This window comes from Xiphophorus hellerii, chromosome 18 (assembly GCF_003331165.1).
Source record: "Xiphophorus hellerii strain 12219 chromosome 18, Xiphophorus_hellerii-4.1, whole genome shotgun sequence".
Taxonomy (NCBI): domain Eukaryota; kingdom Metazoa; phylum Chordata; class Actinopteri; order Cyprinodontiformes; family Poeciliidae; genus Xiphophorus; species Xiphophorus hellerii.
The window spans coordinates 13,571,346-13,586,977 of NC_045689.1; the positions used below are offsets into that span (position 1 = coordinate 13,571,346).

General features: G+C 36.2%; 1 protein-coding gene across 1 annotated transcript in view; it reads right to left on the bottom strand.

Moving 5' to 3' along the window:
- The window catches only part of lsamp (limbic system associated membrane protein), a 783,778-nt gene that overhangs the window by 625,743 nt on the left and 142,403 nt on the right, over nucleotides 1-15,632 (bottom strand). The window lies entirely within an intron of this gene.

Sequence of the window (15,632 nt, forward strand, 5' to 3'; positions counted from 1 at the left end):
AAAAACAGTGTCAGTCAAAAGATGGCAAGTAAACTAATCATAGTGAAATGTGAGAGTTTTGTGTAAACCAAAGAATGAGGAAGATTACAATTCAACCAACCAAGAACTAAGACAGTTCTTGGCTCTAGTCTCTTGTTATCCACTTGTTCACTCACTCTACTCCCTCCACACACAAAAGAAAAAAAAAAACTTGACTAATTTTAGTTATTTCTATCATATGCTATATATTGTGCTTCTAATCTCCTCTGTAGCATTTTAATATTAACCACTATTACTGTACTTGACACTAAAACTTTAGATACACTAGAATGATCATGATTGTCTGTGACTTGACAATTTGAATGCAAAGTTGCTTTTTTCTTTTTTTAGACAAAGAAAATGGTCTTTATTTGAATATTTTATGGTAAAACAAAGATTAGCTGCTAGGTAGACATAATCTAGTATCAATACAATCTTAAGTCTGAGTTTGTTACCCAAAATCAGCTCGTTTAGATTTACAGCTTAGAGTGTGAAATACACAAGTCAAACAAAAAGATAAAGACTCTTAATGGCATCTGAAACTCTAGCCTTTTCCCAAATGTGCATCTCTGAGCCATGTTCTACACTTTTCCAATCTTTCCTAAACTGTAACAAAAAAAATAACAAGTGATCGATTCCTGTGCAGCACGGTGCAGCAATTGAGCAAGAGTCTCGGTTTAAACAGAACAGAGAAAATCTCTTCAGATTTAGTCTCCTGGACTCCCTTTTGACTTTTTTGCAACTCCTTAATTCAAATGCTGCTTCACCACTTAGTCACATTTCCTTTTTGACCAGATATATTTAAAATCAACAGAGTCATTAATTCTTTTCGACATGTAATTACAAAGGTAGGCAGGAGAAAGGAAACAAATGCTAATTTCCTTTTCCTATTGCCACTTTGTCTCCTGGCTCACACAGGTTTCATTCATCCCTGTTTCTGTGGCACTACTTTTTCATCTTCCAACACTCATGAATCACATCCACCTGGAAAACACTACACTTTGTTTCAGTCTCCCGGACAATGTGGAACAGGTGCCAAAAGGAAGTCCTTTGGGTCAAAAGTGACTGATCCAAAATCTGATTTGTACATGAGATGCAAAGTGAAGATGATAAAGTATTCAAACAAACCATTTATTGCTACACATTAGAGCTTGAAGAAGGTTTAGTCATCAGCTCACCGTTTAACCCCCCGACTCTGTCAAAGCAGTCAGGTGCACCATCAGCCTCCAGTGCCGCTTCTCTCTCTGTCACACTCTGCTACTGTACACAGAGACTGCTGTCAGCTTATTTCCTGCTCTCATTTATTCAGACTGAATACAGCGCAGTGAAGTCTGGGGTTTCACCGCCGGGATGCACACTTCTCTGGCTTGTCAGGTGTTTTCAGAAAAGATAGACACTCCCTATGCCTTTGGAGCTCCAGTCAGCATCAGACAGAGAGACAGATTTAAACTGCAGGTGTTGATTCATCTCTACATTGGTTAAAAAAAATCAGGTTAGTAGAAGAGTGAATAAAATGATGACTTGCCTTGAAGTCAAAGGGGGAATTTTATCTCAGTTATCCAAGTTTTTGACATCTAGAAGTGTGGTGCACTCTTTAAATGGTAAGTCCGAGGATTCCTAACAGGGGTGTTTTCCGATACAGGCAACATGGGCAACAGTCCCCGTCAGGAAATGCAACGTTTAGGTAACTTTACTTTGAATAAAACAACTTCTGAGACGCTTCATATTTGAAAATGGAAAAAAAAAGCATGGTTCCAAGGATTTCCAAATAATTATATTCTATTTTAGTGAGCAATGACTATAAAGCTTCTGATTCCAATTCACTTAATACAGTATATCTGTGCTATAAAGCATTTTGCAAGACAAGATATTCACAACTCACTTTTATAAGTTTAAGTTCTTTTGTTCCATATCTTGTAAGACAGTGCGAATTCTCCAACATATTGAATACATTGTTTGTTGAAAAAGAGTTATAGTTTATATGCTTAAAAAAAAAAACTGTTGTACCTTACTGTTCAGTGTTTGCTGCACTGATACAGTTAGCTCCTGTCTATCACTATGTATGGAAATTGACAGTAGTTCTATTTTCATCATTTGAGATTTGAATGAGCTGATATGGTGTGAATTTTGATCAGGTTGTGCATCTTTTAAATCAGTTTTTCTGCCAATGATGGATGAATTGTCATGACAAAGCAGTAGAAATGTTTTCTCCTGCCTGACTTAGATGATTCAGCATGCTGAAACAATGTCGTTCCATTTATTTACACTTTCTGTCATATTTACCTTTAGTAGTTTTTCTTTACATTTGCATGTTTCTTTTGTCTCAGTGAGCAACAAATCTTTAAATCTTTCTGCTTATCTGACTGTCAACTAGGTAAACTAAGAATTTATTGGTGTCTTGTTAAGCTTGAGATTAGTTATAAGTAAATCTGTAATCAGGTTGTCTTTTCTCTGTATTCATGCAATATCTAAAGATGTATTCTTATTCTACAGAATTGTTAGAAGAACACTAAGTTGTAAAATGAAAGAAACTTTTACACTATCACATTGATCTTCATTTTATCAACCCTGCCTCCCTCACAGCTGTTACCGTCATGAGTGACTCAGTCCCTTTTGGCAGCACAAAATCCCACCTGCTGCATATGCTTGCAAAAGCTTTCTATTTCCCTTGATGTGTGTTTCCAAACACAGATGAAACCTGAAATGATTCTGAGGGAAGCCACTGAGTCGGTCTGTTTTTCTAAATTATTCCCTGAAACACTGAAAAAGGGGACGGCTGCTCTCTCAGGGAGACCAATGCAAAACAAACACTGACTGAATCACAGATACAAATATCAATAGATACTTGCAAAGATACGTATATTTAGTCCTCTATATATGAGAAAACAGCTAAATAAAAGTGAGATAGGATGAATGAACCTATACCTGGTAATTTTATTGAAAGATGATCACTTTTGATTTAGCAAACAAACCCTACTCACTCTGAATAGTAGGGTCCATTAAGTGACTTTATATAACATGCACTCACTTTTCAAAATGTGTCAGTATTAATTGATACTTTGATTTTAGATTTTTCTAAACTCTACTATAAATTAAATAACAATGGTAATTTTTTTCTTACAAATCAGAAAGAAGTAAAAAAAAACTAGAAATGATAAATAGAACTAAAAAAATCAAGAAATTATGTGTGTATCTTAGCTTAGCTTTAGGAAAGAGCACGCCTCTTTGCATCCTTGTTTATATTCTGGGCTCGACTTTGGCAACAAGCTGCTATTTTTTACTTCATCATTGCTATGGGATATTAACGGGACTTAAATTCAGCTATAAAGGCACACAAATCCCAGCCAAACTTTAAAGTATGTGCAGACATCGCACTTTATCTGCTGACTGTTTAAATACATGAAGAACCATGTTTTTTCTTCTATTTTTTTTGGAGATCCCTTTGCTAATTTCATAGAGTTAACAACTGACATCTCTTCTTCCACCAAATCCTAAATGTGAAAAGCACAGAGCAAAAGCAACATGTGGGCAGTCTGTGGAAGGTGGTGGAGTTTAGTTGCTTCCATGTATATGTTTGTCCCTCTGTTAACCTCTCAGAGTCCCCATAAAGCCTCCCATGACAGTGTGGCCAGAGCAACACAGCTGGCATGACCTTTATGATCACAGCAGCAGACCCTGTCTACACCCAGACACAGTGATGACAGAGAGAAAGTTGGGCAGAGCAAGTGACTGCATTGTTTTTTGTTTTGTTTTCTGTCTCCATTAGGAGTCTAATTGAAGTTTAATTTGGTGCAGAGTGCTGCCATGTAATTCAGGTGGAAAACACCAGAAATTATTAACAGGAGATGACAGGAGAGAGGTCAGAAAATACAATAGAATAAGGAAACATCATCCGCAGTACAGGAAAAGAAAAACCACACTGAAAACCTCCAAATTTCTTTTGGTGGCTTGACTTATGAATTATGTCTGCTGATGACATTTAGCATGGAGGCCAAGGATGTATTTAATATGTTATCTGTCACTGAACTGAAAGTACCTCATTTAAAATAAAAATCCATAAAAGATTTATTGTAAACTTTACATAAAACCTGATTTGTACATCATCAATATTCTTTTTGATAATTTCAGTGATTCTAGTGAGATCTACAATCATGTGGCATACTCCACTATCAAACTGTGATGAACTGAATTTGAGAGTTGTGATAAAAAAAAAGACTGATCTGAGGTTGATTCTGTGTTCCAAGATATATTTCAAGATAAGATATAGATTTAAAAAAAAAAAAAGAAACCTTCTGCTCAAATCAACTGATCTCCAGTTGGGGGGGGGTTGTCGCGTTCACAGAGGAATTTCTCTGCAGGAGATCTGCCTGCATTCAGCATGCCCTTACCAAAAAAAGAGATGAGTCTGCCCCGTATCCGCAAAAGGAATTTGGGAAATTTCAATCTGTGGAGTTTCGCACAGACTCCAGTTTAATTTCATTCTCTGCAGTGTGATGAAATATGATTTGACTCTGGGGCATTTAAACAGAGACATTTCAATGGGCTCTAACCCTAGAGCCCATTGAAACTGAATAAAACAGTGGGTGTAGTCATTAATTCCCGTTTGTAGCCACCAGATTCATCAACATTCATTTGATTCCATGCTGGGTTTGGCCAGTATACGCCCATTTTCATAAATCTGGTATGTAATTTGTCCAAAAATCATTACTGGGCCCAAATTTTTACCAGTTTTTGATAAATAAGGGCCAATTATTTTTGTGGAAGAGGAGTTTAGTTTGTCTTGGAGAGTAGACTTTCCAGCAGTCATAATTTTATGATTCACTCAGTGTTATGGTTCACAGGTTAAGAGAAATTTATTATGAAGTATAATAAATTTCAATAAATTGAGGAACGTACTCAATTACATTCAATAACAAGATTTTTGTTTCAAATTTATCTTATATAGTATGTAACATTAACAATTTTTACCATCATTTACCAATTTATTTTTTTTATCCTCATTCCACCAAATCAGCATGTACCAAGTTAAAGTAAAAAAATGAACAACAATGTCTCAAAGAAAAAAAAGAAAAACTATAAAAAACAATGTCACAGCGATGTTAGTGGAGTCTCTGAAGTCCTGATTCAGAAAAAAAGAACAAAACAAAAAAAAAGAAAAAAAAATCAGTGAATGAATGTCCATCCATCTTACATGTTTATCCCTAGTGGAGCCGCAAGGGTTGCTGGTTCCTATCCCCAGTGGTCAATGGATGAGAGGAGGGGTACACTAAAGATAGGTCGCCAGTCCAAGGCAGGGCAACACAGAGACAGACAACCATGCATGAATGCACTCAACAACAAAGAATTTATAGAGACAAGTTTTTGGACTGTGGGAGGAAGCTGGGGATAACTCACGCATGAACAGGGAGAACATGCAAACTCCATGCAGAAAGACCCTGGGGCGGGATTCGAACCCAGGACCGTTTTGCTGCAAGGCAACAGTGCTACCAACTGCACCACTGTGCAACCCATGAATGGGTGAGTATGTGTGAATAAATAAATCTGAATGAACATCGATTAAGTGCTATACAAGTACAGGGCATTTATCATTTACATCCCTCTGCATACCCACATTTAACCATACAATCTCAATGTAAAATACCTCATGGATGTTAAGGTGTATTTAAGTGAGCCACCTGATCAATGTTATGTCTTTGACAATTTTATCGACTTCTAATTTCCAAGATAAGTTTTTCATTGACTTACCATACCAAGAACCCAGTCATCATATATAATGCCTACCTGCAGTCTATTCCCTGCACTGCTTTATGCCAGGATGAGGGAGTCATGTTTTGATCATGTCATGTGTCATGTACATGTTGGAGTCACATTAATAGCCAAAAAATCGTGGAGATCCCTGAAAACATGCTCCTTTATAATTCTCCCATTTACAAAGTCTTCCTGCAGTGTCAATGCATCCATTGTACAGCATTACATGAGTGTTGCCACAGTATTTAAATGTAGTAATCAGTCTGATTTTGACACATTGTCACATTTAACCCTCCTGTTATGTTCCGGGTCAAATTGACCCATTTTAAAGTTTAAAAATTTGTTAAAAATAATTGGAGGTACTTTTTTTGCATGAAACGTTTTCTATTTGTCTTAATAGGTGCACTCTACATATAAATTGAAAGGTCTACTTTTTACATAGATACTGTTCGGGTCAATTTGACCCAGCAGTCAGGTTAAAGTGCAAACAAAGATTGAAAAATTTCCAATTCTATATGTTTCCTTGCAGCTATGAACCATATTTCACCAAACACACAATCCCACTTTCTCACTATTCTCTTTACTTCACTAGAAAACTGCGAGAAAGCAGGTGTTCACACAACTTTTGATGGGAATCTTTTCTGTTCCTGTGGACAAACTCCACCCACACTGAGTGGACACTCAGCAGAGGTGGAGGAAAACATAAATACTCTCTGCATGACTCATTTATCTTGATTTTAATCAGCGGGTCAATTTGACCCTGAACAGTATGTGTGTCTCAAATTCAATTATAAAGATCACCCATTGAAAAAAAAAAAAAATTGTAATATAAATTTTTTTTACCAAAGATCAATTTCAAGAAAATTATAGTTTTTTTGTGTCTAGATTTTTTTCAGTGGACATTGAAAATGTAAATTCAATTTTTTGTGTCCAAATGAGTAAATGAGTAGGTTGTTGTCATTGTTACCCTGCAACCTCGGATGGCTGAGGGTAATGTCGTAGGTGATCTTCCCTCAACGTGCGATGCTGCGATATGGAAAAGACGAGACACACACGTTGAGCTCCTTTTAACTTGAACAGGAAGATTTATTCTTCTTATGATGACCGTACTCCATATACAACACTACATATGCAATACTTATATCAAATACTTCAGGTATCACTGTATAACTTCAACAAATAACCCTTCAATTCAGTACATTACAAATGACTGCAATATCCCTTTAAACCGAACGAGAATTATTTTAACATGCTCCATCATTAATTTTATTGAATGGCAAAATATTTTAGATAGCTTTTAATTATCCAAACCAATTAGCTTTGTTTTAACTCAAATACCTTGTCCCTTTTCCTCAGACCTTTTATATTTTTAACTTTCAAAATAAAAATATATGGATTTGCTTTTAATTATTTTAATAGCTTTTACAATTTTTATTCTGCACAACATATACTCATTGACTTTGACATTGTTTCTGTGTTATTGAAATAACCCATAAAGAAAAGACACCAGAAAAATATATTTTACCGTTTCAAAAGTGAAAAATGCAATAGGTTCAAAATGAACTCAATCTCTAGTCCTTCAACTGTTTCTCAGCTAGCTCAACACGTGTACAATGTTCGCTCGCATTAGCATTAGTTAGCCTCCCGAAATACGTCCCATTTTCTACATAATGTCCATCCAAAGCTGTACAAAATGACCCACCAGTTGACTCTCGAGTCTATAACCTCTTAATTCTTGGACACCACATTTATGCATCAACATACATTTTTACTGACCTGCGATATGGAAAAGACGAGACACACACGTTGAGCTCCTTTTACCTTCAACAGGAAGATTTATTCTTCTGGTGTGCTCAATCTTTCCTTGGTCACTAACGCGTCAGCGCCCCTAGCGGCCATGTGTAGAATTGCACGGACTAACTGAAATAACACTACAGAACTTATAACGATGAGAAATTAAAGATACAAAATGAAAAATTATGTTGGGGTGCCTATTTTCTTGCTTCTTGGTTTTGTTTACTAACTTGTTTTTCACCCCTCTACATCATTGATCCTTAATTTCTGAGAAATAAAAAAACATCATTGCACAAATATTGATTGAAATGGTTAGTATTGGAGTTCATAATCAGACACAAAAATGTTTTGGAGGAATTTTTTGGTTTCTGACACTAATGCATGATTAAACACTCCCCGGGTCAAATTGACCCACGAACATATTTGCTGTACCCTAGAAACGAACATAACAGGAGGGTTAATGTGTTAATCCGTGGTATACATCACCTTGCTGATCATCCGAGGAGAGGAACGTGTTGCTTAGAAAACTTGAAGGCCATTTTTTATTTGAATGGTCCTTTGTATAGTAATGGTTCACCAGCAGAAGCGTAAATGACACTTTTGCTTTGAATACCCACGACAAAATCAATCTATGATTAAACTTGGATATGGGAGTGAAAATGTCTGAAAGGACTCATGATGCAGTGTCACTTCAATTTCCCACCTTACCATCTGCACTGTCTGTTTTCCGTCTCTGAGCGCATATGAGCGCATATGTATGGGTCAGAGTTTGAGTGAAGGACCGCTCCCATCAAGTTTTTTTTTCATAGATTGCAGTCTCTGCATGAAAAGTCTATTAGTTCCAGGCAGTTTTGTGAGCATGCCATGTTTATAAATGTGATCCCGGGACTGTTGTACAGTTTTGAACAAGTGTTCCGAACTGAATTGGTTCATATCTTTATCAGCTCAACATCCTTCCATGAAGTCTGGTATTTATTGCAAAGGAGATACAGATATACAGTACAGACCAAAAGTGTGGACACACCTTCTCATTGAATTCAATGAGAAGGTGTGTCCACACTTTTGGTCTGTACTGTAATTTATTTCTGTTAATTCCACAGTTGTGCAGCTCTATCAAAGAAGATGAAACCTTTTTTGTATGTGTAGTGACAAGACAATTAAGGACATTTAAAGTTGTATTAGACAGCTGAAAAATCTGGGGATGCACTCAGATTGTGGAAAACCGATGGTTTTAAGGTCTATACATAGCAACCTGAGAAATACTGTGTTTCCAATGTTCTCATGAATATCAGAATGTCTGTAATTATTTTAGAAAGAACATGTATCCTCTTTGGAAATATTCAGCACTTTGATCTACATCAGCTCTGAGGATCTTGGATAAGAGATGTAATCATTCCAACAAAATTATAGATAATGTTTACTTGTTTGTGACAGACTTATCACTCAATCACATCTCAACAAGAGAAACATATGCCCTATTTCCTTACTACAGAGCCGTCAGATTACCTCATTAGTTCTTTGAGGTTGTGTGATTATGAGGATGAGGAGTCATAGCAAGATTATGGAGACAAAATTTGTTGACGACTCGTCTCTGTGTTTTTTATATTTTTGTAAATTATGAAACAAGCCAATTACTTATTAATATTACAGAGTTTAATTTGCCCTGATTACTCAAACAACTCCTTTAGAGAGTAGACGTTCATGTTCCCCTGATGAACGATGAGATATCAGGCTATGGGAGCTGTTGTCAAGGTGAGGGAGTGAAAACTTAGCCAACATAAGCAAATAAAGTACTTTTCATTTATCAATACAGACATACAGTGAATATTGGAGTTTCACATGACTAATAAATGTTAGAATACAACTCCTTCATTCAATTACAATTTAAAATGAAATGGCAAATAATATTATACAGCAGAAAATAACTACACTGCAAATGTTTATAGGGAAAATATTGAATACTATTAACCAGATTAATCACAGTATTACATCTGTGTCTATCCCATTAGAAAACAATCACATTTTCTTTTAGAGCTGACTTTTGCAATCATTACTTCCTTGTGACATATTATTGCAAAAGCAGACAGCACAGGGAAACATAGAAAAAAGGGCTCAAATACACACACATACATTTTCTGTCAGAGCTGCATCATCCCCTTTACATCCTGATGTGATCTTTCAGCAAGACTGGTGGCAATCCTCTAAAGTCCATGTAACATTTAATGTGACCTTTGTTTGCCGGCATAGTGTCTGTTGTTAATGTCATACTGAAAACTGCAATGTCATAAAACAGAGAAAACACCCAGATTTAATATCTACCTCCATGTATTTTCCATCAAATACTTCATATAGCTTTCAGAGAATGTATGGTCATTACTTGTCCCCTCAATCTGAGTATCCGGTCTTAGAGAACAGAACTCTGTAATGACTCTGGGAAGACTTACACCAGATTATAAAGTTGGTAAAATAAGCATTGAACATGCTTTTCACATTGAACATATGATTAACATTTCTACTGAAATTTGCCCCAGATGTTGAAAACAGCCCAAGTAATCAATACAAAAAAAATCTTAACAAAAGTAATCTATAACTTACAGAAAGTAGGCATTAAATGCCTACTACCTGGATACCATTCAGGAAGGATATTTTAAAAAAGTATGGAAAATAAAGAAACTAGCTAAAGTCTCTCAATATTTAGGAAGTATTCTTCTTGATATGTGCAAAAGCATATCCACTGGTTCAATATTTACTTCCACTAAAATGTTTTTTAACAAAGTATTACACTAGAGTAAAACTTATAAAAGCAAATTGATCTTCACAGAGAAGTCCACACAGGTTACAGCTACATTATTGGCACATCTGAATGTTCTAGTAAGCAGCTGATCCGGTTGTGGAAAGTCTAACAATATGCCATAAATCAGGTATAGCCAGGTGCCTTTCAACACACATACCTAGGAGTGCATAAAGAAGTGTGCACTTCTGTATTTAGAGACATAAATAAAGAAGTGCACACTTAATGGAACATGAGCGTAATTGTCACAGGATGATTCTCATTATGAAGAGACATTTGTTTAAAAGCTGAGTGGATGACACATAATCTCTATCACTGTTAAATGTTGATTCATGGTTGATCATCTAATGGCATTGTGCCCCTGAAATATGTCAGTGTATGCCTTGATCTATATTCACATGGGACTGCAACAATAATAATAATAAAAAGTCTGGAGCCGCTGGGTGAAAGAAATATATTGTGGAAGTCCCATCAATCTATTTACAGAGAAACAGTTTTCTAGGTTGATACATGGGCACTCTCTATCCAAAATTTAGCCTCAGGACATTTTGGCCATTCTTTGCTTGTTCAAATTTTCAGGCTAAGTTAATTTTTCAAAACTCCCATCTTTAAGCAGAGCAAAAGATTCATTCAACTGTCTCACGGGAAGCACTCTGTATTATATCTGAAGTCAATAGAAGTTCACCCCCTTTTAACTCTGAAAAGGGAGTTAAATTCTTGTGGCATTATCATGTTAATGTGTACTTAAAGACATAATGTTGCATTTTGAACAAAATATAAATAAATATGTAATTATTCAGATATTTTGCGACCCCCCCTGCAGTTCCTCAATGACCTCCCCAGGAGTTTGCAACCCCCATGCTGAAGATCTCTGGCAAAGAGCAATTACTGTTTGACCTTTGATGAAGCTTGACATGATGTGAGAGCAGTCAGTTAACTGATTTACAAGATTTATCAATATGCTCCAGGTAAACAGCAAGGGATTTCCAATGCAAATAGTCAAAGAGTGATATGAAAATGTCATCTGCACTATTGCATTGCTCTGCCACACGAGCTGTTTACATAAATTAGCAGTATCTCCGTATATTCCTGGAGCATCCGTAACCCACAGAATCTCATCTCTGCATTGGATCTACAGGCTTTGAGATTAACAAAACATAGCATAGCACTGCAGAGCAAAACTATATTGGAGAATTACCATATATTTTCAGCAAGAGTGTTGAATCAGTGATGTGAACTTGAAAGGACTAAAAATCTAATACAAGTTTTGGTAAGCTTTCTTTTTTTAAATAACCTATTTTTTTGTGTGTTTAAAGGTAGTCAAGCCCCATTTAAGCACTTCCAGAGAGCAGAAAATAGTGACTATGTTTTTTTCTGTTTTTATTTTCAACATGTGCTACCTTTTTGTATTTTATTTTTGCAAAATGGATTTTTTTCATGCAAAAACCTCCCCAGTCTTTTATCTAAGCAGGTAGCTTAGATAAAATGACAGCCACCATTTTGTTTTGTCTTTGTTACATAGCTTTGCAAAACAACTAGATTTTGATTTATGTTATTTTTATTTTTGCTAAATGGACTAAAATTATATTTCTTGTGGCATGCTCTACAGGCCAGGGTTTTATTTTCCTCTGTAAAGACCTGCGTTTTAAGATTTGAATCTCCGAGAGCTGATTGGCGAGCCTATTCATTGAAATTGATCCCTAGAGCCCATGTCAGGACAAAGTATTTGTCCATCTTTGCTGTAAACTTCTTGCTACACTAATAATGAGGCAGGAATTGGAACTTTTGCTGGGTTGACAGACGTTTAAAGGCAATGTGTGTGTCAACACCTCATCTGATGGATATTTGAAGCATTTGCTGAACTAAAGGACATTATAAACACTATTCTATATGTTGATATTGTTGTAACTGCATAGTTAATAAAAAGAGTCTTTGATGATTTGAAAAACAGAATTGGGTGAATTGTGTAATTACATCGATTCTCAGCCCAGGTTCTTTCTGCATGGAGTTTGCATGTTCTCCCTGTGCATGCGTGGGTTCTCTCCGGGTACTCCAGCTTCCTCCCACAGTCCAAAAACATGACTGTTAGGTTAATTCAGTGGTTCTCAAAGCGCAGTGCCATTGCAGGGGGGGCACGGAAAGGGGTATGGATGAATGAAAAATGAAAAAAAAAAACAGCTACACAAAGTGTTTCACTGTAAAGATGGTTTGTAGTGTGTTTTGTTGCAACCTGAAGTGTAAAATAAACTTTAGTGGAGTTTGAAAACAAAATATGTGTATAGGTTTATGTCTGGTTGAACGATGTGTGTGTTCAGTTGATTTTTTTTTTTTCTTTTTTTGGGGGGGGGGCAGAAGAATATCTTTGGGAACCACTGGGTTAACTGGTCTCTCTAAATTCTCCCTAGGTGAGTGTGTGTGTGTGCATGGTTGTTTGTCCTGTCTGTCTCTGTGTTGCCCTGCGACAGACTGGCAACCTGTCCAGGGTGTACCCCGCCTCTCGCCCAGAACATTAGCTGGAGATAGGCACCAGCACCCCTCCTGACCCCATTAAAGACAAGGGTGTTAGAAAATGGATGGATGGATGTGTAAACCTAAAAGTGAGCTTAAATTTATGTAAATAAGACTACTCAGCAAATTTGTGAAATTATGAATAATTTGTCATAATTCTGATTGCTAGATGACAGCAAAGTATTTCCAATGTCGTTTTTGGGATGGGTTAACCACATCAATAGGCATCTTTGTTTCCTTCTTATATTGTTCTGTAGACTTTACCCAAAAAGCATTTCTCCTGCAGACATCCTGTTGAACACAATGTTCTCTCATACAGTGGTTTTCAAACTAACAAAGTTTTATGATAGGAAGATCTCAGAATAAGGAAAATAAATCAAGCTATTTTAATTAGTTTTGAATTTTAGAAAGGTTGAGCTGTACCCTGCTTAAACTCTGAGTTATCAGATTAGATGTCAACCAAGACCAAAACAATTCCTTGGGACAGCTGAGAAACAGTTTCATTCAGACTCTAAGTAACAGATCAGAAGGAAGATTAAACACCGGAAAGTAGAGGCAAGCACGATCCATAACCTGTTTGCTGTAGCAGTTACCATGACTGCACCACTTGACAAGTGGTGCAGTCATTAAGTTTATAAATTGGAATAGGTCCCCTGCAGTATGTCTCAAACTCCATCTTTCATATCTGCTGGCATGTCTGCAGAAGCCCCCCACCCCCAAAAAAGTAATGTGTTTTACAAACTAAAAATAACAAAAATTATAACTGCTGGAGCAAAACATAATTGCGGAAACCGTCAAGCATTTTAAACTGTGATAATAATGTAATGTGAAGATATTTGTAACTTCGACATGAAGGGTACTTGTGCTCAAGGATTCTCAAAAGAAACTGAAACCATGTAATAATGCTCAAAATTGCTGACTGTCAATATTCAGTACCTTATATATACCAATATATAACCTATATACAATAAGGTAAGGAACTAGAGCAAAACTGTAACTCTTGAGAGAATGTCAGAATTAAATACTACTGAAAAAAAGATATATTAACATCTACCATAATTTCAACAGTGACAAAATATGAAATTTCTAAAACAGGATTAATATAGAGGGTCTGAAGCTGAATCCAAATCAGTATTGACATTTCACCTTTCACTTCTGATTTGTTTTTCTTAAACTGTTACAAGAAAAGATAATTAATATGCTGTAAATTATGAACATAATGGATTACACTGTTTGCAAGCACATTATGTTAATCTGTTCTGGTTTTCTACAGATAAAATATATATCTCCAACATAAAGGATGGGATGTGAGTCGAAAGGGAGTGAGTTCTGCAGGTTGAAGCTTTGATATGCAAACAGGATAGAAGGAAAAGATGGGGAATAAGATCAAACCCCAAGCAGCAGTGCTCTTCTCAAACTGCTGCAGGCATAAGAGGAGATATTGTCAACAGACATCATGCAGCTACATTTCTCTTTGTATCTTTACATCATTGGCTTAAAAATGTCATGAGTCTGAGATTAGACATACTGATTAAACCTGAAATATTAAAGAAAATCTGGATTTTCATGCAGCATAGTGGAAGGTCTTCTGCTCCTTGACATCTCTCGTCACCACACCTTGGAGGGTTCTTTGACAGCTCTTTTAAATTTGTTAGACATCTGCGATTAGGTGTCAAATGACTTTTTTTCAGTTAAAGCTTTCACCCACAGTGAAGTCCAAACATTTTTTCTGATAATAATGAGACTTGATCTGGATCTTCGAGAGGGCGAAATAACAAAGAAAAAAAGGAAGGAAGTCACAAATGACTAAAACCATGAAAAGAGTGAAAGGATTCTATTTCTTTCTCGTAAAACTTGAACTGAGTTTGTTTTGTTAAGGACACTGAGACCTGTCACCCACACAGCTGGAGAGCAGATATTTCATCAAGTCATAATGAAAGATTACACACCTTTCACATGTTCACTGTTCAAGGTGGTCTGACATCTCGAAAAACATAATTTCATCTTGCTCCACATCAGTCTTTCCAACCAACATGAGAAACTTCTTACTATCACCTTTCCTTCCAGTTTTGTCTCTCTTAGAATACCACTCAAGATAGACATCAGCCTCTTCCTTACCTTGTTCTACTTATTAAAAAAAGAACAAAAATAAATAAATAAATCTTCACTACAGAAGAGATCATTTGTTTCCACCTTTGTACCTTTAAATTAGAACAAGGTGACTTTTTAAACATTAGTTACTGCCTGTGGTAGTCCTGAGTTTTACAACTGGGACACATCATGGTCACTTGGGCTGTAGCTGGTTTTATCAAAGCTCTGGAGGTCAGAACATGTTGCTCTCTGTCCTGTGTGGCTATTAGCAGCGTTACTACTGGCTAAAAGCTGTTAATGCCAGACATTTGGAACAATGAAGTGACTATCACCCACCCAATATAGGAGCATCTTGGAATCAGTCATTTGTTTCCCATGACATAAATGTATATTGTGTTATCACTAGTATGTTTTATTTGTTTACTCTTATCTGCTTGCACTGCTTGTGATCAACAATGCTGATTGTAAGAGAAAAAGACTGAAAATAGAGAAAAGACATCTGCCATTGCACTGTGTACAAAAGTAAAAACGAATGCCGCCATGCTATTAGACCAAGATTTACCATTCCCTTCTTAATTTTTTTTAAACTTACTTTTAAAGTTTAAGACTTGTATTTTTCCCTACATTTTCTAAATAGTGTATATGCCCCTTTGCAGATGTCTTCCTGACTGTAGGCATATAA